The sequence below is a fragment of the Canis lupus genome, chromosome 8, assembly GCF_003254725.2.
Source record: "Canis lupus dingo isolate Sandy chromosome 8, ASM325472v2, whole genome shotgun sequence".
Lineage (NCBI taxonomy): Eukaryota > Metazoa > Chordata > Mammalia > Carnivora > Canidae > Canis > Canis lupus.
This window is the reverse complement of record NC_064250.1, coordinates 13,974,371-13,999,827: the sequence shown is the minus strand read 5'-3', so window position 1 is coordinate 13,999,827 and position 25,457 is coordinate 13,974,371. Positions and strand designations below refer to the sequence as shown.

The following is a 25,457-nucleotide window of genomic DNA, read 5'->3' as shown; positions in this document are numbered from 1 at the left end:
CTAGAAGTATTTTTTTTAGAATACGAATTTTTTTATTAGCTTTTTTCTCAAATACTTCTTAGGGCCCTTATATATATTCTAACATTAACAGTTTGTGTATTTACTAGATTATAAACTCCTTGACAAGGAGAAAACTGCATCTTATATATCTTTGCATCTGCCACAATATCTAGCACTGTGCCTGGCATAGAAAAGGAAGTCAACAAAGATTTAATGAATAATGTATGTTTACATTTGAAAGTTTACATGGCTCACAGTAAACCAAATTAATTCTTCTGAGAAATACCATAGCCCATAGATCAACAACAGAAGGGTCTTTGTCAAATATTTCTTGGACATGGGGTGCCTAGGTGACTCAGTTAGTTAAGCATCCTCTTTTAGCTCAGGTCATGATCTCAGGGTCCTGGGGTGGAGCCTCACTTGGAGCCCCACAGTGAGTCAAGCTCCCTGCTAAGCAGGGAGTCTGCTTCTCCCTATCCCTCTGGCCTTCCTCCTTTTCCCCCCCTCCCATGTTCTCTTCCCCCCTCTCTCTCAAATAAATAAAATCTTAAAAAATATTTCTTGGACAAGGAAAGCTAGAATCTCTGGCAACTATAGTAAAATATACGTACTTAAGCTCATGGTTTTTATGAGTAATCATTAGTTTCATTAAGTCACCAGCAGTCTAGTGACAACTTAATGTTATAACTTGTCAAAGCTTTGATTAGGCTAGGGGCCTGTGATTTACAAGGAGCTAATACTTCTAAAGCTCTTATCATTAATTTATAGATAGACTGTACTACAGCCAGGGAGATGTCATAACTACCAAAAAGGAAAGCATAACATATTTTAAAACATACAAAATATTGAGAAGAAAGGCAGGTATTAGAATCCTTAGCCTTATGTTTACTGATTTAGTTACTTGGGGCTCCCTTCACTATGGTAGAAAGATGTCCTACCAAGGTATTCAAGTATTGAAGCCCTCCATAGATTAATTCAGAGCTACTAGTAAGTTTATGTACGTGGTAGGCTATATTATGTGAAATTAACTACAACAGAGTTTCTTTTAAAACAAGAGCAATATATTCAGAAAAGAAGAACATAGAATCCATGCAGACACATGCAAGAATTAATTTCTGATGCTAGCAAAACAAATATGGAAGATTATATATGAATATGGACAGGCAGAAATAATTATCAGGCAAAATTATACTTAAGCTAAAAGAGAAATAGATGAAAGGATGTCATTAGTCTGACCCTGGAAACAATCAATAAACTTCCCAGAATCCCACAACATATCACAACCAACCAAAAGGAGTTTGTGGTCAAAGAAGAGCCAGATACTAACCATGTAATTTGAAAGTTGGGAAGTGTGGGGAGAACCAAGGAGACAATAATTAATAGGGAGAGAACATTATTATAATTCAGCAGCTTTTGGTTAAGTTATAACTACGAGGGTCAAGGTATTTCACATCTGATAAAGTCCTTAGTTAGTTGTTAGTTGTTGTTGTTTTATTAATGTTTCATGCCCATTTTCCAGTATAGGTTTTAACATTTTTAACATTTTTCTCATTGGAACTTTAGAAAGAAAATAAACTGAAGAGACTGCAATTATGTAGTGGTTAGAGTACTGTCTTAAGGCAGACTTCTTGAATTCAAATTCTAGCTCTTGCTTACTAGTTCTGTGACCTTAGGGATGTCACTTGACCTCTCTAAGCTTCAGTTTCCTCATCTGAAAAATGGATTTATTTGTTATGAGGATTAAATGATTAATTTAGTAAACTAATTTATTATTTATAAAGCACTTGAGAACTGTATTCCAGAGTGAGTGCTATATGAATGTTTGCTAAATAAAATCTGTTCTCAATACATCAGCTGTTCATCTGACTTAAAAAAAGTTTGGCTCCCATGATGAGAAGGTCTCCAGATGTATTTATTGTAATGAAACTCGGTATAACCTAAAGAAAGGTTTTCTATTTTTGCAGAAGCCCTGCTTTGACTTTATTGTCTGTCCTTCATTTTCTCCCCTGTGATTTTTTAACTCTGTTTCTATCATTTTAGTTAAAAGATAATTATCTAGGAAATAGTATAACTTTTGCTCAGGGTTCTTAAGTACACTGCCTCCAAATCTGCCACATGCCACAAGAAACTAAAGGGAATATACACACACACATCACTTCCCTTATGAGATATATGATGGTATGGATTAAAGCTGATGATACAGTGGGGTCTGAAATTTCAATAAATCATGTAAAATCAGAAGAGCCTCCACACAGAGGTGCTGGTGTGGTACCTAAAGAATAATAGAGCCTTCCAATAATTTATCAGTGAAAAATCAGGTAGATGGAGAGCAAAGCTAATGGCCTTATTCCTAATAACAATCTGTAGAACATGGATAATAAGAAAAGGAAAATTTAGAAGATTAACACATGGAGGCAAACATCACTGAAACTTGTGACACTGGCAAGGTATGTTCTATTCTAATGATGCTCTTGTGGTCGACAAACAGTGATGGCCTAATACAGATAACAAAATAGATATAGACACTATATACAGTAGTAACGGGAAATGTCACCTCTCCCAGCATGGGTGAGAGGTTTCATTCTGGTAAAAGTAGAGCACCTGATAAGTTGATAGCATATTGACAATTTCATTTCTCAGAAAGTAGAAGAAACAACAAAGAGGACTGCTATTCAGGACTATAAAGACTGAGGAGGAGGAAGCTGTAGATGATGTAGGAGTGACAAGAGCTTTATTTTTTTTTTATTTTTATTTTTTAATTTTTATTTATTTATGATAGGCACACAGTGAGAGAGAGAGAGAGGCAGAGACACAGGCAGAGGGAGAAGCAGGCTCCATGTACCGGGAGCCTGACGTGGGACTCGATCCCGGGTCTCCAGGACCGCGCCCTGGGCCAAAGGCAGGCGCCAAACCGCTGAGCCACCCAGGGATCCCTGACAAGAGCTTTAAAAGAAGTAATGGTCCTCGCAAAGGAAGTTCAGACTTTGTAAGAGCAAAGGAAGGAAACCTTTCACATGGGAGGACTCTAGATCCTACGAGAGTAAATTCCAAAGTGTTTGGATATAGGATGGGGTAATTCCAAGCTAGAAACTCTATAAGGGAGTGTAAGTTAAGAAAGGTGGAAGGTGAGGCCTAAAAAACAAAACTGTAATATTATTGACTCCAATGAGGAAAAAAGGAGAGAAGTAATTAAAGAAAAAAAACAAACAAACAGGTAGAGATGTATTTATTAGAGGGTGACTACAAAAAGTGGTGCAAATTCACCATAATAACATCAGTAAAGTTAATGCCCAGAAGGAGGTAAATATTTCTTTTCCTATCCACAGCACCTTACTGTTTCCTCCTCCCCTTCTCTTGCAGGTCAGAACTGCTGGTTACATTCTACCTAGGAGTGAGGAGACCAAAGAATTAGAACCTCAGCCTGGGAAAAGAACTTGAAAGTCCAAAATGGGAAAAAGACAAATACTGGTAGGGACTTGGCAGTATCCCAAATAGGCTATTTTATGGCCAACAGAGTGGACTGTTTCCTGATCTTAAAATCAGGAAATGCTGGCTTGGACTAAGGGTTCCAGATGATCTAGAGAAATGAGGCAGACTGGGCTAGCTCCATCAGTGGATCTGGGTGGTAAACCCACATTTCCCATATTTCTTGTGACTTCTCCTTCAGATAACTGTTATTTTGAGTTTTTTGTTGCTTTTACTGAAAATGCTCTTTGTTTTTCTACTCTAAAGTTCTTCCAAATCTGTAGTTGTTAGATATATGCCAATTTTTAAAGGCCATTCTTCCCAAAGACTGGAGTTTGAGCCTAGTGAATACTGAATGATGTCTCTAAATATTGCACTGTTTCTTGGTAAACATTATTTGTTTCCCTCCGTGGATGCCTCTGGTGCTTTTCTTTGGTGAGATCCCCTGAGTCTGGCACCCTTTAATCTCTGCAGTTCATATAGTTAGGTCCAGGGACTATTATAATTTATAAGTTATGGACAACAAAAAATAAATGTTCAAAGTTATATTCAAGTTCGAAATGTTTGGAAAAAAGACTGAATGAGAAAAGAAATACAAAACAAGGAAAATGACTGAAAAAAATACTCCAAATGAGTTCATTTTTCTAGACCTGGATGACTTTCATCCTAAGATACCAAGAAAACGTACATATATAATCATGCAACATCTCGAAGTAAGGAAGAATGGAAGTTTGGAGATAAACAAACATGACTGATTTTCAAAAAGGAAGCAAATTGAGTCTTGAATGCCAGACCACCAGCTCAGAAAAGGAGTAAGACCCAGCAAAGCCAGAGTAGTAATATGATCAAGATTATGCCACAGGAGTGGTTAATTAGGCACTGCCTCTGAGGCCTGCCGCTGGACCCTCAGGTGAACAGGCTTGCATGTGTGTGCAGACAAACACACCACAGTTACAGTAGGGTAGGATACTGACTTCCACTGTTGATGTTGTTGTGAAATGTTTCTAACAACATCCTCGTCTTTACATCCTCCACAAAGTCCCAGGAGGGAAAGTCCCAGGAGGGAGAGTCCACTTGGCTAAGTATGGATCTTGTGTGTCTGTTTTAGTTATAGGGCTGAGACCAGAATAAGGTGACTAAGACCCTTCCTTGCCTTAGGCACAAAATTTAAAAGGGCACCAAAAAACTCACTGGACAAGATAAATAGTGTTTCAATGCAGTATTTTACAAAATTAAAATTAATGCACAAAAATCCATGATGAACAAAATATAAAAATTTTAAAAAAGGTTCAACAATAGCGCCACGCCTAGCCATACTGGTACCTGAGACAAAAGGGAAAATCAATAACAGTGTTGTGTGCCTTTTTTTCTTTAAAATATTGGTATTTTGTTCATCATGAGTTTTTTTAAGTTTATTTAAGTAATTTCTACACCCAATGGGGGCTTGAACTCACAACCCTGAGATCAAGAGTTACATGCTCTTCTGACTTAGCCAACCAGACACCCCCATCATGGATTTTCTACATTAATTGTGAGTTTTAAAAATTGCATTAAAATATTTATCCTTATTAATTACTGAATTTTTTGGCATCCCCTTAAATGTTGCAGCTGAGATGAACATTTCATTCTTAGCCCAGCATCAGGCTGGGACTTGTCATGGAACAAGTTTTACTTATCCCATATAGCTTTGTAGGAGACCTAGATTCCATTGTCAAATATTATCCTGGGGTAGGTTTAGGCTTAACAGAATGAATAATTTTTAACCTTTAGGACTGTTCATAAACAGGATGGGTAGAGATGAGAAATGATGAAGGTGCCGTTTGACCATGAATCCTGCAGCTCCTTATCAAGGTGCTGCAAAGTGAACTTGGCAGCAAGTGGAGTGAGACTGGGGTGGGATATTGAATAGTGAACCTCGAAAAGATGTATCTATGTCCTATTGTCTGGAACCTGTGAATGTGAACCTGTTTGAGAAAAGGCTCTTTTAAGATGTAAACAAGTTAAGGATCTCCAAGATGAGATCATCATGGATTACCCAGCTGAGTTCTAAATCCAATGACTCTATAAGAGACAGAAGGAGAGCGGCCTAGAGACACAGAGAAAGTGGCATGATATGGAGAGGGGGAATTTAGAGAAGTAGATTTGTGAGAACTTCTAAATCTCGGAATCTGTTTCTAGTCATTTCCTGCTTAGTGGGAAAAACAAAAACAAAAACAGAAAAATAGAGTCTATGTGGAAAGCTAACACTTCGGAAAGTGGTAGCAATGTTTCCAGAAACTTTTCAGAAACTGACACCTCTACTCTTTAGGCAATGAAGAAGAGGATGTTAATTTTGATGCAATCAAGTTGGCATACTGAAATTACCAATAAATTAACTGGTGATGTTGTAAGGTTCACAGTAGCAACTTATCTCTAACAAATGCATGAAGCTATATCTAACATGTAGAATGCCATTAGATGTGGACTTCATCCAAATGTCACGCATGGGCACTTAAGGAATGGTAGCTAATCCAAATTATGCAGGTAAGGGGAGAAGTATGCTCTTCTGAGTGGCTGCCAAACACTTTCCAAGTACTCAGTGTCAAAACAATGTCACGTGTAGGTCACAAGCTTTCATAAATGCTGTATGTCCCTTTGTAGAAAAAAAAAATGTCTTTGTAGGCCCGTATCACTCTACCCTAGCTACTAATTTATAAAATGGGCTTAAAAATCTGAGTACTTCATAAGCTTTTACGAAATGTGAATACTCACAAAGAATGACATTCCAGTTTCAAACTTTTTGCATTGTTAATTTAAAAAGGAGAAAAGACAACTAAGACAAAGGAATAAATCTTAACTATATGTCACAAGTGTTTTTTATAACTTTAAATTGTTTTCATGAAACCAAATATTTTAAATTAAAAGGAGTAATTTTTAAAAAGATTTTATTTATTTACTCATGAGAGACACACAGAGAGAGGCAGAGAGATAGGCAGAGGGAGAAGCAAACTCCCTATGGGGAATTCAATGCAGGTGGGTGAGATTATGTATATTTAAAGTTTTTTCCTTGAAACATTACTTGCAAGATTTTAAAAAATCAACATTAAAGAAAGCTTCTAGAAGTATCAATAACATCAAAAATTGGTTTATATTACCTCATCTCTATAAATTTAAGGAATTAGATGCCAGTTCTCAAAGGTTGGGAGTCTGAAAACATAAAATTAAGGTAAGATTCTCTCTTCATTTCTTTTCAAGAAAATGCTAAAGCACTCAGAACTGGGATATTATTCTGAAGTAAAGTCCTACATTTTCACTACTTAGGCTGGTTTATGAATGGCCACTCATAAAGGGAAAGAAACAGTATATAACTCCTGTCCAAAAATATAAATAACATAAGGACTGCCATTTTAGCTTTTATCATTCTACTTCTAGATCTAAACATTACACCTGTTTCCCTGACAGATAGTATTCTTTGAAAGTATACCCTGTGTTTTCCTCTTATTTGAAGGATGATTGACAAAAAGAAACAAATGGACACTGTGACAAGTGATGAATAAAATAATGTATGGCTTTTATCATCAGCGGCATTTTAACAGCCTTCAAAGTATGAAGTAGTTGCACTGGGGCTATGATACTTATTCTTGGCTGATAGTTGTCTATTGATGAATCTGTAAAGGTAAGTAAGCATCATTAATTCTTTTGATAAATGTTTACTGAGCTGCCAACCTGCAAGGCATTTTTTTTTTTTTTTAGATTTTATTTATTTATTCATGAGAGAGAGAGAGAGAGAGAGAGAGAGGCAGAGACATGGGCAGAGGAAGAAGCAGGCTCCACACAAAGAGCCCGATGTAGGACTCAATCCCTGGACTCTGGGATCACGCCCTGGGGCAAAGGCAGAGGCTCAACCACTGAGCCACCCAGGCCCGGAAGGCATGGTTTTAGGTGCTGGGAATATAAGAGTGAATAAAAGAGGGAAGGTTCCTGCTCTCATGGAATGGACATTCCTGTAAAGTGGGAAACTGTTAGTAAACAAATAAAAAATAAATGAACAAGGTGATAGTGAAATGTGAAGACAGTAAAATGAGTACCTAAAGAAAACCTTAAAATTAATCTTTATAGTGTTGAACACCCACTAAAAATTGTTCATCACTGTGGCAACCAAATCAATCCTTTATAGATTGTCCATTATAATGCTATCTGACAGGGGCATGGAGCCTATAGTGACTTGCTCTACTGGAGGAGGTGAACTGCTATGCTCTTTTTTCCTCCGGAAGTTTAGCAGGCATATCTTAGTATCCCAGATATTTAAATTACTTTATTTATCCAGTATCTAAATTAGGCAATGTTTTAGGTATTTCTAGCTAGTCACATGTGCTGAGTTTCAAGATAACTGGCACTTATCAACATAAGCCTCTTGTGAAATTCTTTTTTTTTTTTAATATTTTATTTATTTATTCATGAGAGAGAGAAAGAGAGAGAGAGAGGCAGAGACACAGGCAGAGGGAGAAGCAGGCTCCATGCAGGGAGCTCGATGTGGGACTCGATCCCGGGACTCCAGGATCACGCCCTGGGCTGCAGGCAGCTGCTTAACCACCAAGCCACCCAAGTGTCCCTCTCTTGTGAAATTCTGCCACTGCCAGATTACTAGCTACTCTTGCCCCTTCTGGTGGTTTCCAGTCTAGGTCTTCTTTGTGGGCTAGTCAAGACTCAGAATGACGAGCTAAACGTTAAAAATAAAAACCAAAGATAATCTGAAATCAGATCTATTTTATGTAACTTTTGACTTTTTCTCATCCATTTTCTGGATAAAATACACCAACTGAAAGCAGAGAATGAGATGCAGCTTCTTCATTATCCAAAATTAAATATTTTGTTAGTGAAAAATGAAAGAATATAGATGACTTCTGACAAATCATTAAAGGAAATTCAATTTATACTTTATAAATAGGAACATTGTTCTAGTTATTCAGCCAGAAATCTTTCTTTCTTTTTTTTTTTCTTCTGGTTAAAACTCCCTAACACTAGCACGTATTTTTTTTATTTTTATAATTGAAATGTAAAGATCTGATCTGTTTTAGAGAGACTGCTCTAGCAAAAATGGGAGAAGATAAATTGGTACAGCATGAAACTATGTGGAGAATGGCAGAAAAGTAATAAAATACACTAAATATTGCTATAGGGAATGTAATTCAACTCTAAGTACTGATGCCAAGAAATCAAGAGAAATGCCTAAGGGAATAAGAGGAGACTAAGAAGTTTCTGATCAGGGAACTAAGAATAAAAATGACCTCAACATAAAAGGTATAATTAGGGCCTGCTATGATAAATGCCACTACTTCTTTTTTTTTTTTTTTTTTTTAAGAGTTTATTCATTTATTTGAGAGAGAGACAGTGAGAGCAAGAAAGAGCATGAGCTGTCGGGGGCATGGGGCAGGGAGGTGGGCAGGGCCGGGGAAGGGGGAGGATGGCAGAGGGAAAAGGAGAAGCAGATTTCCCACTGAGCAGGGAGCAGGACACAGGGCTTGACCTCAGGACCCTGGGATCATGAGCTGAGCCCAAGGCAGACGCTTAACTTACTAAGCCACCCAAGTGCTCCAAATACCACTACTTCTTTTGCATTCATTAAGAAATTGACTGCTGGGCAGCCTAGGTGGCTCAGCGGTTTAGCTCTGCCTTCAGCCCAGGGCGTGATCCTGGAGACCCAGGATTGACTCCCACATCAGGCTCCCTGCATGGAGTTCCTCTGCCTTTCTCTCTCTGTCTCTCATGAATAAACAAAATAAAATCTTTATAAATAAATAAATAAAGTTATTTCACCGGTTTCTTTTAATTTTTTTTTTAATTTTTAATTTTTTTCTTTTAATTTTTTTTTTAATGTGGCTACTAAAAGATTTAATCTAGCATATTTCTATTGGACAGTGCTGATCTAGAATGTTACTCTAGATTGTCACTGGTGAAGACCATTTTGTATAGGCTGACAGCACTCTACTAATAAGGCTGGTGATAATGGGTTAAGAACTACATCAGGGGATCCCTGGGTGGCGCAGTGGTTTGGCGCCTGCCTTTGGTCCAGGGCACGATCCTGGAGGATCGAATCCCACGGGATCGAATCCCACCTCGGGCTCCCGGTGCATTGAGCCTGCTTCTTCCTCTGCCTGGGTCTCTGCCTCTCTTTCTCTCTGTGTGTGACTATCATAAAAAAAAAAAAAAAAAAAGAACTACATCAGTCAAATCAGTCAATCAGCAGTGGTCATGCCTGTAGGCAGAAGTATTATAAATATTGATCAAAAGAGAATAGGTATAGGTACCTATATCTACAATCTACTTTGAAATACATTAAAAAATCAACATGAATTAATGAATAGAAAAGCAGCTGATAAAACAAATGTAGTAAAATGTTAATGGTAGAATCAAGGAGATGGGTGTACAGATGTTCACTGCAAATTCTTTAAACTTTCAGGTATTTTAAAAATGTTTCATAATAGGGCAGCCCCGGTGGCCCAGTGGTTTAGCACTGCCTTCAGCCCAGGGCATGATCCTGGAGACCCGGAATCGAGTCCCATGTCAGGTTCCCTGCGTGGAGCCTGCTTCTCCCTCTGCCTGTGTCTCTGCCTCTCTCTCTCTCTCTGTGTGTCTCTCATGAATAAATAAAATCTTTAAAAAAATGTTTCATAATAAAACGTTGAAAAAAAAGGGGGGAAACAGGAAGGTTCTATCAGTATGGAATAGCATAAGGATTATACTGGAGATTAGGAGGCCTGCTCCAGATACCCTTGCTGTTAAAATGTATACTTTGCAGTTTCTTTGTTGGTGGAGAATAGGACAATGAATTATTAATGTATTCATAGTAATACTGAAGAAGATACTTTTTTCTGACTACTACAGTTCTTGATTTTTGTTATTTGATCTCTGCCTTCAGGAAGTAAGGCTTTTTTTAAAAGATTTATTTATTTATTTATTTATTATTTATTTATTTATTTATTTATGATAGACATAGAGAGAGAGAGAGGCAGAGACACAGTAGGAGGGAGAAGCAGGCTCCATGCCGGGAGCCCGACGTGGGACTCGATTTCGGGATTCCAGGATCATGCCCTGGGCCAAAGGCAGGTGCTAAACCACTGAGCCACCCAGGGATCCCTGGAAGTAAGGCTTTTAATAAATAATTATAAGGTCTTTTATTTTACACTCAAAAACTTTCTTTTGAGAGTAGAGAGTTAAAGAACCTCAGTAAGAACACTCCAGCATTTATCATATATGCTGATATAAATGTATGCACATGCCCAAAAGGCTCTGGTGTTCGTAGGTAAATAGCTTGACAGTATTCATTCAGCAGTATTAGACTGTTACCCTTAAAGCGAAAAAATAAAAGAAACACAACTACCTTGAGAAGAGAAACTCAAAACGAGGACTACACATGATAATAATCAACTATCAAGATTGTAGGAGTTAAAAAAAATCAATACATTAAATGCAGTAAATTCATGTGTTAAATTTCAACGCTGCTGAATGATAAATGGCAAATGTGTAACTGCCACAGAGAAGAACACTTCTAATCAACTTTCTCAGTGAGCAGCACTGGAACACTGCTAAATAATTAATATAAATTATGGATCCAAAAATAGAAATGGAATGGACCTTGAAAGACAATCCAAGTTATCTATGGTCTCATGAACATAAAAACTTGGGCGCTCACCTTAGAAAGGAGATGAATAAGGCCCAGAGAAGCTCACTGTCTTACCTAAGGTCATCTAGTCAAAAAACATTGGTGATGGGGACGGTGTGCAGTTTTCCTGCCCTCTGATACACGATAATATTGCTAGTCGATAGACTTGTGATAGAGAATAAAACATTGGCTTCAGGTTAGGGGTGAACACTTAGGAATGATCTATCACCTTGACTTACAAAAGTTTAAACCTGGTGCTGGTTGGTGGGAATATAAAGTTGTATAAAACAGCTATGGGCCTAAACAGTGTAGACCTAGCCAATACTTAAATTAGAGGTTCTAACCAGTAAATAGTAAGCTACTGATAGACTCTGAAGTTTCATCTGAATGCCACTATCTTCCCCCTAATTCTACAACTTGGCTCCCTTCTCACTGGGAAGGGAAGGAAAAATAACACCAATGTCCTCTGCCTTACTCAGGGAATTCACCAACAGCATTTCCTCACCCCTCTCCCATCTGATGACTTCAAGACTTCAGAGATATGAAAAACACTCCTTATTCACCAGAAAGATTGGAGAACCAAACAAAAGGTACATTGTCTATCATAAGCACCACTATCACAGTCACCAAACATTCCGTAAGTCTAAAAATACACTTTGGGTCAAACATTCACTCAACCTTTTTCGTATACCTACCACATATCAGACACTGTGCTGGATGTTGAAATTTCTAAAAAGAACAGTTCCTGCTTATCAAGGAGTCTAGATAATTATAATCGGGTGACTGGTGCTATGCCATAGATGAGAGCAGGGTGCTCAGAAAGCACACATAAGGGGCCATGTGCCCAGAAGAATGAGGACCTCTGGGTGAAGGTAGGGAATGTGGGGAAGGGGGTTAGGGAAGACTTCCTGGAGAAGATTCTCAAGCTGAGCCCTGAAGGAAAAGAAAAAATTAGCCAGACTAATGAAGCTACATGTATAAGGGCACAAAACTATGGTGATATTATATAAGACTCAACTGTTTGATAGACTATGAACATTTTCTATTTCAAGATCGTATCAATATCTAATTAAAATAAATGAATACCATTGATGGCTTTACTTTCACTTCTGAAGCTGCTTTTCTCTATTAATAAAGCAGATGGAGCAGCCCGGGTGGCTCAGCAGTTTAGTGCCGCCTTCAGCCCAGGGTCTGATCCTGGAGACCCAGGATCGAGTCCCACGTCGGGCTCCCTGCATGGAGTCTGCTTCTTCCTCTGCCTGTGTCTCTGCCTCTCTCTCTCTCTCTCTCTCTCTCTCTGTGTGTGTCTCTCATGAATAAATAAATAAATCTTAAAAAACAAAGCAGATGTATGTATTTGTTAAAAAACAAAGCAGATTTAGCCCTCTATCATGAGGGCTAAATGAGATAATGCATATTAAATGCTCAGAACAGTTCCTGGCACAGGTGAAATTCATTTTCTCATTTCTTTCACAAATCTTCTCCCAATGTGACTTTCCAGTAACACAACCATGTGACATGAGTATCACCTTTGACAAATGTTAAAGTGGAAGAAAAAAATTTAAAAGAAGAAAGGTAAGTAAACAGGGTATTATCTAAAAATATAAGCTCTTTCTCTGCAGGAAGTTTTTTGTGGTTGCAGATTAAAGGAGATAAGAGATACCATTTGTGAAATACAAAGCTCAAGGTAACTATAGAAGGTGTACGTATTTAGTTATTCAGAATTTAATTAACTGATTCAATTAAAAAAAAAACCTTTAGGATGTTCTTGCTGGATTTTCAGATTTATTTGTCTCAACACACTAACAAAATGTTCAATTCTATCAAAAGAACACCCTTATACTAAAATCTAGATGTTACTAGTGGCAAAATCAAGCAAAGTTAAATAAGGTTGAAATTTACATTAATATACAATTTCTTTGCTATTACAAACTAATGTTAAGAAAGTGTAAAGAACAACAAAAAAAAAGAAAGTGTAAAGAACATTTTGCTATCTAAAATTACTTTTAATTTATTCTGGAATAAAGGATTAAAAAGCATTAAAAACACTAATTTTGAAAATCTGCCATAGCTTCTCATATAAGAAGTGAATAGTACTTGATGACTTAGAAAATTCAGAAGGCAGTCATGTTTTAAGGCAAAATCTACCCCAAGTGTATTTTGAAGAATATGTCCTTCAAAATGCTCTGTGAAAAAAGTTCCATAGTCAAACAGTATATTTCTCTTGGAAAATATCTGCATCTCTTTCCCTCCACATTTGTTGTTTTGCCTAATTCCTCCCTCTATGCTTTGGACCCTATCGTTTTCTATGTTCCTGAATTCACTATCACTCGCTCCTTTCCTCTTACACAGTCAGCTTCAACCCCTATCTGGATCTTCTCCCACTTGTCCACTCACTTTATCCCTTCCAAATACTGCCCTATTTCTATCCTCCCTGCTTCCTGTCTCAATTTCCATCATTACTTGCGAAATATAGGAAGTATACATATTGGTCTCTGCCCCTGATTCCTGGCACAGAGCTCCTAAAACCCTTGGAATTTCCTGGGTGATAGTAGTGTCTTTTGTTCTAATGAGGTGACTCTTGATGGGCTCCTGGATAGTTTCAGCATGAGGGACAGTCACCAGAAAGGCCAAGCCATGATTAGAAGCTTGGAAATTTCAGCTCCAGCCCTCCACTCTCCAGGAAATGAAGAGGGGCTGGGAATTAATGATCATGCCCACATGATGAAGCCTCCATAAAAATCCTAAAGTATGGGATTTGGAGAGCTGCTCAATACATCTATATACCAGGAGGGTGGCACACCCCAATTCCTTCTGTATGGAAGCTCCCATACTTGGGACCTCTCTAGACCTTTCCCTATGTATCTCTTCATCTGGCTGTTCATCTGTACTCTTTACATTATCCTTTATTATATAATAAACTAGTAACCTTAAGTAAGTGTTTCCCCGAGTTCTGAGAGCCATTCTAGTAAACGATAAAACTCAAAGAGGGGTCGTGGGAACTTCCAATTTACAGCAATCAGTCAGAAGTACAGGTGACAACCTGGGACTTGCAACTAATGTCTGAAGGGGATGTGAAGTCTTGTGGAACTCAGCCCTTGACCTATGGAGTCGGCACTAATTCCTAGTGTCAAAAAACTTTATTCAATTGTAGGACAACCAGCTGATATCACAGATAATTGCCTGATGTGTGAAAACATCTGGTGACAGAGTTTAAGTGTGTCATGTTCTGTGTCAGTGATAAAAGAGAGACACATAGTGTGTTTTTCCTATACAACCTGCAAGCTACTCCATTTGGCTGCTTCTCCCTTCCCTCCACTTCCATAGCTTACTCTAGAGTCAACCAATCATCTCCTTATCACTATATTCAGTGACCCTTCCTGATCCTCATTCTCCATGATTGTTGTGTTAACATTTGACAATATTAATCTCTGCCTGCCTTTTGAAACATTCTCTTCCTTTGGCTGCCATAACATACTTGTCTAGTTAACCTCCAATTTCTGCAGGTACTCTTCCATGTCCTCTGGCAAGCGTATCCTCTACTACACAGTTATATATTAAAATACCTTAAAGCTCAGTCTTAGAATTTCTTTCTCCTTTCATATGATTTTAATTATCACCCACAGGCATTTGAAAATATTTCTATCTGCTGCCCAGACCTCTCTTCTGAACTCTAGGGCTATATGCCCAACTATCTATTAAGTATCTCCTTTTGGATACCCTAGAAGCATCAAACTAGATACATCCAAAGCCAGACTCACAATTTTCCCTCCAAATGTCTTTCAAATTCTCAGTAAAGGGCATCACCTTCCAACCAGTTAAACAAATCCATATGCTGATGTCATCCTTGATCTCTTTCTCCAGTTCACATACTCCCATCCAGTTATCAAATTCTCTCAGTTTTATTTCCTAAATATCTGAAGATTCATCCATTTCCAACTAGTCTCTGCCTCTCTAAATCTATATTTCTATGCTTTATTCTGGGTGAGTTTCTCAGTACCAACTTCCAATTAATAAATTCTTTAATTGTGGCCAGTCTAGGGTTTATCATATCACTGAATTATTTCAATGACTATTTTTCATTCAAGAATTCTAACTGATTCTTTTAAACATTCATCTGGTTCTTGTTTCATTTCTGCCTGTTTTTATTTAATATTTTCTTGTTTGCCTTAAATGGAATATATTAATTTGAATCTGAGCATATAAAACGTACTTTATTTTTATTGTTTTGAGAGAGAGTTACAGGCCATTGACTTCAAATGGTAGTTATAAGGGTTTTTTTCCCCCTCCTTACCTTAGATTCTTTTGCCATTTTGAGAAGCCTCACTCTTGCTCCACTTCTAAAAAATAAATCTGACTTTGCCCCATCTCACCTTGCACACTTTTAGTCTTTACTATCCCAAAGGAGTTGAAATCCCTGTCTCCATGCCTATTCTAGGACTCAGAACCAAGCAGGCCAATAGTTTTAGCTCTACTCAAGATTTCCTTTATGTTTTCTTTTGTTTTTGAGCTTGGCAATATCCTTTTGGTTTGCAGTTTCTGTAAGTTCATCTATCATTGATACGTATTTGGTGCAGAAGTGGTACATCGAAGTGTGAATTTATGGAACCACCTTGATTGGAAATCACTGATTCACTTTCCACACTGTAGCCAGAATTATACTTTTAAAATGAAAACTGGATTATGTCAATTCCCTGTTTTCTAGCAATCTTAGGATAAAGACCCAAGTCCTTGAAGTTACAAGGTCTGGACCCTTTCTGCTACCATTCTGACCTTTCAGTCTCTCATACTTTCCATTTTTCTGTTACCCAGCCCCCAGTAAGGGCCTTTGCACATGCTATTCTCTCCACCCAAAATGCTCTTTTCATCCTTCTTTGTTATCTTTCTTTACCTAGTTAACTCCTATTCATCCCTCTGATCTTAACTCACTTGCTATATCTTCAAGGAAACCTTCCCTGATCTCCTTATCTAGGTCAAGTTTTTTTCTTAAATGTCTTCATAGGACCTTGTACCTTTTTTTGTTTGCTTGGTACCACTTATCACACTTGCATATTTACCTGTATTTCTAGGATTATTATAACGTCAGGCTAAAAACTCCATGGGGACAATGATCATGCCTGTTTTTATTTACCACTGTATCCTCAACCTAGCTGCTGAATAACTGAAAGAAAATTCGGACCCTTCACAATATGATATTTAAGGTGTTCCAAACCAGGGCCATAACCAACATTCTTTTTTTTTTTTTTTTTTTTATAAATTTTTATTTATTTATGATAGTCACACAGAGAGAGAGAGAGAGAGAGAGAGGCAGAGACATAGGCAGAGGGAGAAGCAGGCTCCATGCACCGGGAGCCTGATGTGGGATTCGATCCCGGGTCTCCAGGATCGCGCCCTGGGCCAAAGGCAGGCGCTAAACCGCTGCGCCACCCAGGGATCCCCATAACCAACATTCTTGACCTCATGTCCTGCTACTACCAAACAAGTAAGATATGCTCCAGCTACTAGGGGTCTACTCACTATTCTTCAAGTATGCCTTTATTTTCTGCCTCTAAACCCTCATGACTCAAACTGCTGTCTCTGCTTAGAATACCCTCTCCACTAACTCAGCCTGAGGAAGTTTATCTCAAATGCCACCCTCTTCATGAAGTCTTTCCTCAACCTCCTTATTTACATCTCACTGACGGTGTTCATATGCCGTCCCTCCCCGGAATCGTGTATGTCTTATCACTTCAGAGCTGTGAGTTTTCTCAGGGCAAGCCATATGGTCATTTCCAGAACCACATAATAGTCACTTAATATTTATTAAACTGAATCTGAGCACAGATAATTAAATTTACTTTTGTTGATTTGTAGATTTTATTAGAAAGCGACTATGCTGTATTTAAACTCCATCAAACAAAATACATAGTAAAAGAAAACCTTCTGGTTTGGAGTTACATAAAACAAATGTTTGGTTGTTTTATGTTGTACTGAAATAAAAATAAGAACACATGGAGAGGACAAAAAGATTTTATGGCTTCTACAGTAGCACAAAGAAATGTAAATAAAACTCTACCAAGGTTTTATTTATTCCTTCTGCTATTAAATCTTAGAATATCTTATTTTCCAAATGGCATAACTAGATTGAGAATTTAAACACAGGGCTCTTGGTAAGGGGTAGGGGTAGAATGTGGCAGTAAGGCAATAAAGAGAGTGAAGCTATTGCCTACTAGAGCTAGAAAACATACAGATTACTGGCTGCAGTGACATTCTTATTTTGAGACCATGTCATATCCCAGGGAAAATGTGGAGAGGGGTTTCCTTAAGTTGACAGGGTCCTTGAGTTGGTGGGTTAAAGGAGAGAGAGAGAAAAGCAAAAAAAAACCCACAAAAAAACCAGAAGGAATCTCAGGCGGTAAGGGTCAGCACGCACAGAACAGAAAACACCGTGGATATAAAGAAAGAAAGAAAATCTCAGGATAGCATGACAAGTAGCAGAACAAAGAAAGAGTGGGAAAGATTCCCACCTATTCCTTCTAAAGCAACACACCAAAACAACTCTATGTCTTTTTGTAAGATACCATAAAAGCGGTCTTTACTAACAATATATTTAAAAATTTGTTAAAAAGAAGTCTTACACACTTGAAACAATTGTCAGAGAACCCCAAATAATTGTCAAATGCTAAAGCAGGCATTACAATTACATAAAACAACTGGACAGATGTGCCAATTTCACTAGTACAGGTACTGGTAAACAATATTAATGAAAAATAACCAAAAATTTTGAGAACATCAGTGTGGGGGAAAAGTCTTTAAGTTCCAAAGCATTTCAAACCACAGAAAGGGTAAGTTTTTTTCTTTGCATTTCCACTGACTCTAAAAATAAACCTTTATTTTTTCCAGATTATAAAGGAAATATATATTTGTTGTTTAAAAAAATTCTAACACTATGCAATATGTAATATAGAAAACCAACATTCTATATAACCTTTCCCTTCGGAAGTAACTAATGTTTATCAGTTGGGTAACAGCCACTTTTTTGATTATTTGAGAATAGTAATAGGAGAGCTGCTCTGAACAAGATTATACTGATTTTTCAATTTCTCCTTTGAGCTGTACATTTCCTACTCACTACTAAGGAAAAAGAAAAGGAAAAAGAAAATCCCAAATACACATTGATCCTCCAAAACAGGCAATCCATAAGTAAGACTAACCTCGAAGAAAAAATCAAAGGTGACTGGGCAAAACTGTTAGACTAAGTGGCAGAAACAAATATTATCAGATATTGAAAAATGGAGTAAAAGTAGAAAAAAATACTAGCCAGTCTTTTTTATAATTCCGATAATCTTGATAACTTTTCCTTCAAAGAAGATTGAAGCAGCCAACCTAATTATCTATGGTTTTTAGCTTTTAAAAAAGAACACTGTACAAATTAGGTATACTGTGGTGCCAGACGGCAAAGAAGTGCTCAAAAAACTGCACAATGATGGGGGTATGTCAAAGAGACAGGAGCCAATAAAAAGTTTGCAATTGCCAAAGCCAGACTAATTTGAACAAAATAAATATTAGATTATAACCCAAAATATAAAATAAAAACACCATGAGTACATACTATTATAAATAAGGATTAAATAAATAAGTAAATAGAGAATATACAAATTTCCCATATTTCTACATGGGAATTTAAAATAATTTATGTAAATATTCTGCCTCTAAAGAGGTAAAGCATACAACCATTCCCCCCCACCCCATGCATGGTTGCACACTGACTTCCTTCCAAAGATTACAGCATGAAAAGAGGGGAAAAAAAACTTCGTATTGGAGAAACCTGACAAACCCTTCCTCAGCCAGGTGATCAAAGTTAGTATCAATAAGGATAAGTCATGTTGATACTATACCTTTTATGTGATGTTATAGGGCCAGTACTTTACCTTTATGGTCTTTCCCCCCAAAATCTAAAATCTGAGGCTAATCATGAGAAAGACATCACACAAATTCCAGTTGAGGGACATTCTATGTAATAACTGCCCAGCACTCCTCAAAACTGTCAAGGTCTTCAAAATAAAGTCTTAGAAACTCACAGGGAAGAGGAGTCTAATGAGACATGATGAATTAAATGTAAGGTGGTATTCTGGATGAGATCCTATGACAGATGTTGTCAGCTATATGTTATTTTTTCTTTCTGATGACATGTCAAGAGTGATAACCAGGTGATGGACATTGAAATGGAATTAATAAAACAAAACACTGGCAAGTAATTAAGAATTTGGTAAACTTAGAATGTTTTTACAACCATGAAACTATGTGGCTTTGCAATTTTCACTTTCAAGTTCTTATTTTGGTAAAAGACTGATATTGATAAAACACTTTATGTATATTTTGCAGGGTTATTTTGGTCCATTTGAAGAGGAAGTGCTGTTTCCATTTATCTTCTAAGCTTAAACCCAGGAAGATTGCCTGTTATCTCTTTCCTAAACCGATGAGAAAATTTTCAAGAGGTTTTCCTGCCATTCATATCATAGGATGTGTAGATCTTTTCTGGAGAGGGAGATCTACGATAACTGGAAAACTTCAATTTAGATTAATTCTGTAACTTTATATACACAAGCAATTTCTAGGCATTTATGAGTTACACAAAACAGAGTGAAAAAATGCTCTACTGACTAAATAATGTTGCATTTGCAAGCTCTCCCCCGCCCCACATTAAAGAAATGATGTTTGCCATAATTACTTAACAAATACCAAAGGCAATTCTGATACTCCAACCCACCTGAGTATCTCTTTAAATCTTAAGAGTGCTTACTCTATAGGAGGTATATTAGGGATATATACTTCCTGACCAGATTTTTTTAAAACTGCAATAAAATTATAAATTTTTAAAACAAGGTCTAGTACTGCTACGGATTACTGTGAATCCAAAGTGAAGAATCAGCTTTCCATTTTCCAAAGAGGTCAATAAGCATGAGTCCTGCTACTGGGCCTTCTGACCAACCTGAGATAGCACTAGTGATATGGAGTTATTGAGGCCTGTTCTCTCAAGCTCATATAACTGTGTTTCTCACTCCTTTACTGCTGACTCCTTTACACAATCCATTCATTTATTCATTTTTTTTTTCATTCATTTATTCCTAACAAGGATGCTGTAAAGAGCACTCACAATGCCCACATGCCCTGTACTGAAAGGGCCTACAACAGAACTCATTTTGTTTTTTATTTTATTTTATTTTGTTTTAGTTGGTTTAAATATTAGGAATAATGGTACTTTCTCTAAACAGTTTGTTTCCATTTGATCTGATGAACTATGTGAATCCTCAAAATCAGTGAATCTTACAGTGGAAATAACTTCCTTAGAAAGTGTACCAGAATTATGTGTCTTCAAACTTCTCCACTTACTGATATATCTTAACTCTTTCTCAAGCCCATCCTGGCCCCTTTGAGAATCTCTTTAGGTAAAGAGGGTGTTTATAAATGTAGTGTGGAGTGCTTATGAATGATGTGCAGGAAGATAAAAGGATGAATCCCTGCTCTTTGGCACTCACGTTTTCATCTTCAAGTTTGTGGATAGAATTTACAGCTAAATTACTAGAGCACTTCATTGGTATGAATTTTGTGGGCCAACCTTAAACTTCTAATTTTTCCTAAACTTATTTTCCCTTTGTGCTCTTATCTTACCTTTATTTTAACTTATTTTAAGTTTATTTTTTGCAGTGCATACATCATTATAATCATCTTTTATCTCATAGAACAAAGCAAAACAGAAATAATCTAAAAATAAAGAGTACCTACTCTGGAGTGGGGAGGATAAACCTGAAGGAACTACATACTCTTCCTAATACTATTTTGAAAAAAAAAAATGTCTAAGTGAAATACTGCAATAAAATCTAAGCTTTGAATTCATCTTAATTGTTATTGAGAGAAAAATCAGCCTTCCAAGAGTTAGAAGTCTGAAACAGAAACTATTTTAAAAGGGAAAAGACCTGTTATTTTGAAATAAATATTTTAACACAAAATTAATGACTAATAAAATAGTACCACTGTCATAATAATTAGGTATGAACAATTTATAAAACTTCAAAAACATAGTTAAGTTAATTTACTACTCATTCTGGAACTGCTGTTTACCTTGCAGATTTAATAATATGTATTTTAAAATTTTGGTTAAAGTGGGTATTATATTTTCACAGGTAGTTCTACCTAGCACATTCCTAAGAAGTGTGTTTTAAAATACTGCCATAGGGCAGCCCGGGTGGCTCAGTGGTTTAGCGCTGCCTTCAGCCCAGGGCGTGATCCTGGAGACCCGGGATTGAGTCCCGCGTCAGGCTCCGTGCATGGAGCCTGCTTCTCCCTCTGCCTGTATCTCTGCCTGCCTCTATCTCTCTCTCTCTCTCTCTCTCCCTCACCCCCCACCCTGTGTCTCTCACGAATAAATAAAATCTAAAAAAAAAAAAAAAAGAAAAGAAAACTGGCTCTTTAAGGAGCTTTAAAAAAAAAAATACTGCCATAGAAGCAAGGTATACCACAATGATTCACATAGACAATCTCACAACACCCCAAGTAGTTATCACACAAACATTATCAGGGGCACATCAAGAGAAGAATCAACTTGCCATTAATATTCTGTCAGAGAGAAAACAGATATGGGAGCCTGGCAACGCTGTATTCCTAACAATGCTGTTCTAAGACATACAATCATTTGGCTGACTAATGCAATCAGGGAAATTTTGTTTCAAACACCATGCAAAATATACCCTTTTGGGGATATCTGGAAAGAAAGAGATATAAGGTCAAATTCATTATAGAAATTTTGCCTGGCTTCATTCAGCTTTCTACTTACTCCCTTGATTACTTCACCCAAAACCCACTTATGTGGTACTTGATCATACACCCCATTAGCAGTCAGTACATGTAAGAACCATTCTAAGTGGTATAAACTATTCCAGCAGTCACATGCCAAAATAGAACTCTTACGAGTCAAGAAGGTGTAATGAGTACTCTAGGTACCTTAAAATCATCATAATGCTAATAGAACTACTTGATAATACTTCTAATATTATAATTAGTATATATTATATAAAGTATATATATAATTTATAATATATTATAAATAATATAAAATTTAAATATACAATTGTATACTTATAATACAAGTACTTGATATATACTACTAGTTGGTTATGGAAATATGACAAACTTCTATTTTGAAAGTGGAAGAAGTATATTATTCTTAGGACCGTTTCAGTACCTTAAAATGAGTTTCATAAAGTCAGTTAAAAAAAGAGATTCCCAATCTAAGAATCATTAAGACTTCTAATAATTTTGAGTGTTTGACTTTTATAAATTGCTTATTTTTGTAAAGCAATATGAACACACTTCTGAGAAACTGCTTTTATATAATAGTGGTTCTCAAAATGTGGTCCCCAAACCAGCAGCATCAGCACTACCTAGGAACTTTTTAGAAATGTAAATTGAGTCCTTCTGAATCAGGAACTCTGGGTGTATAGGGCCAGCATCCTGTTTTAAAAAGCCCTCAAAGTGATTCTGAGGCTCACTAAAGTCTGAGAATCAATATTCTAAAATACAGCAGAATCATTAGTGGTTAAGTTTATAATACTACATATTTATTTTAAAGTTTCTTATCTTTAAGAATAAGTTAGTTTTTTCTAAAGAAATATAATAAATATTTGTAGAAATATGTAATTCAGATAAAATAAAATGTGCTATCCTGGATTAGAGTTTAACCTAGAAATAACTGGATTAATAATTGTTCCTATAACTCCTGCCCTTAAAAACACTGAAAGAATCACTTTTTAAATTTATTTATTTTAGAGAAAGAGAGCAAACACAAGCAGGAGGGGCAAGAGGGAGAAGGAGAGAGAATCTCAAGTAGACTCCATGCTGAGCATGGTGCCTGTAGCAGGGCTCAGCTCAATCTCACTACCCTGAGATCCTGACCTGAGCTGAAACTAAGAATCGGTAGCTTAACTGACTGTGCCACATAGGTGCCCCAAGAACCACTCCTTAAATTCCACTGGAAAGAAACTTGTTAACCAGTTGACTAAAATTAAGAAAATATTTAGAAATAATCTTCAATCACTTATTTCCAATCATTAGTAATCAATAAAACTTACGAAAGTAAACTGGGAAAAATGACAAGTTTTTGATTCTAGATTTCAATATAGAAAAAAATTACTCAAACACCTTCTCAGAGCAAACATGGGGGTAGTACATGTTCTTTGAAGGCAACAGTAGCAGCACGACATCCTTGTTTTGACACCAAGGAACAAGACCTTCTACCTCTAAAGCCAGACCTTAAGAGCTAGTCTTTAAGCAGGAGGAGCAATTATATGGAGAAAAGTATTTAAAAGTTGCAGAGGTATAATAAAAATACTTCAATACTTTTTTTTTTTTTTTTTTTTTTTTTTTTTTTAAATTTTTTTTTTTTTTTTAAATTTATTTATGATAGTCATACAGAGAGAGAGAGAGAGAGGCAGAGACACAGGCAGAGGGAGAAGCAGGCTCCATGCACCGGGAGCCTGACGTGGGATTCGATCCCGGGTCTCCAGGATCACGCCCTGGGCCAAAGGCAGGCGCCAAACCGCTGCGCCACCCAGGGATCCCAATACTTCAATACTTAATCTAACATTTGCCATTGCAAACACAGTAAAGTATTTAAGAGTTTCTTTGCTACTTTAACATCATTAAAAGATAATTTCAAGCACAGTTGGTGTTAAACTCCACAGAATTTCTACAATTTGGGCAAAAAAAATATGCCCAAGATTTTATATATACACACACAAAAAAAGCCACCAAGCATAGTTTACTGTATCTTAGGTTCTTTATGGTATTGAAACATTTGTAAGAGGTTATATAAATCAACAGAAAGAAATAAAATAACTTGGGTGGCAGGAAAAAAAGAAAACTCATTGCCAAGTAAATGCTACTGCCAAATGACCTTTAATGGCTAAGACCCACGTCTCCATTTTTCTCTCACTGTAGTAAAACCAACTAAGAGATGGCAATCAAAACAAATTCTGCAGTGTTTCCATCAAACTGCTTTCTATTCAATGCCCCAAGCATGCTATAAGAATGAAAGCATTCAATGCTGATCTCTGGTCGTAATTCTTTTAAATTACATTATAAATTTTCATTCTGCAGAAGCTATTTTAACCAATTCTCAGTTATCTACAAAAATTGGTAGTAGAGTTTTGAACAGCTAGTAAGATTATCTAAAATGATGTACTTTTTCCCTATACCCCCTCTACTAAAGGAGCTTATGAACAACTGAAAGCCCAAAATGCAAGCTGCAAAAGGAGCAAGGAACAAAGACACTAGGACTTATGGGTAGGAGAGTGTGTGTGTTTGTGTGTGTGTGTGTGTGTGTGTGTGTGTGTGTGGAGACAGAGATAAACTAGAGATAAGAAGCTTTCCACTTTATATCCTTTTTTTTTTAATTTTTTTTTTTTAATTTTTTTATTTTTTTTAATTCATGAGAGACAGAGAGAGAGACAGAGAGAGGCAGAGACACAGGCAGAGGGAGAAGCAGGCTCCATGCAGGGAGCCCCATGTGGGACTCAATCCGGGCCGGGGCCAAAGGCAGGCGTTAAACCGCTCAGCCACCCAGGGATCCCCTATATCCTTTTATTTTTTAGATGAAAGGTTAGTAAAGTGCCTCTGTCTTCTCCAGGCAATCTCACATTGCCAATTATTAATGATGACTCGGTGACTCAAAAGAAAAACCCATCTTAAAAATGAAAGTTGTGAAAGTATGTGTAAACTATGAGTCATGGAGACTTTAGAATTTCAACCTGATCATTCTAGAAAAAATGATCAACAAACGCATTAGTTCTTTCCACATAAAACCATGGTGAAGGAAACTGACATCGAAAAAAAAGAACCCAGGCAAAGACAGTTTGCATGGTCATGTTGAAACTCATTTCTAGCTCCTGGGCTAGACTTTGACCATTATACCAAACAAGACATCACCAACCCCAGTACAGCCGTCATTAGAGCTGTTCAAAAATACTAATTCTCTTTCTCCTTCTGGGTACATGTAGTAGGATTGCCTCCCTTATCTTACTGAACTAAGGTGTAGCTGCATAGCTTGCATTAGCTGCTAATAAATTATGAGAAGTGATAGGTATCATATCTGAGTAGATGCTTTATGAGTCAGTGTGTGCTCTACCACCTTCCCTTTTCCCTCTGTCACAGTGACTGGGAATATCTCAGAAAGTTATTCTGAGTCTCATGGGGGACAAGAATGATGATGACACAGAGGATCCACAATGAACATGTAGCATGTACAAGAAATAATTTGTTTTAAGCCACCCAAATTTGGGGTTTATTACTGCAGCATAACATATCCTAATACTAA

The 25,457-nt window shown here is 36.9% G+C and overlaps 1 protein-coding gene and 1 long non-coding RNA gene across 3 annotated transcripts in view; one reads left to right on the top strand and one right to left on the bottom strand.

Annotated features, from left to right (window-relative positions):
* The window catches only part of LOC112657131 (uncharacterized), a 74,757-nt gene extending 53,804 nt beyond the window's left edge, over positions 1 to 20,953 (top strand). The window contains exons 3-7 of the long non-coding RNA XR_003134879.3: positions 3,361 to 3,468; positions 6,953 to 7,120; positions 11,587 to 11,697; positions 12,609 to 12,682; positions 19,472 to 20,953. This is a non-coding gene — a long non-coding RNA (uncharacterized LOC112657131). The remainder of the gene's footprint in view (positions 1 to 3,360; positions 3,469 to 6,952; positions 7,121 to 11,586; positions 11,698 to 12,608; positions 12,683 to 19,471) is intronic.
* Positions 1 to 25,457, bottom strand: part of PRORP (protein only RNase P catalytic subunit) — a 121,110-nt gene that overhangs the window by 37,802 nt on the left and 57,851 nt on the right. The gene's annotated exons all lie outside the window — the stretch shown is intronic.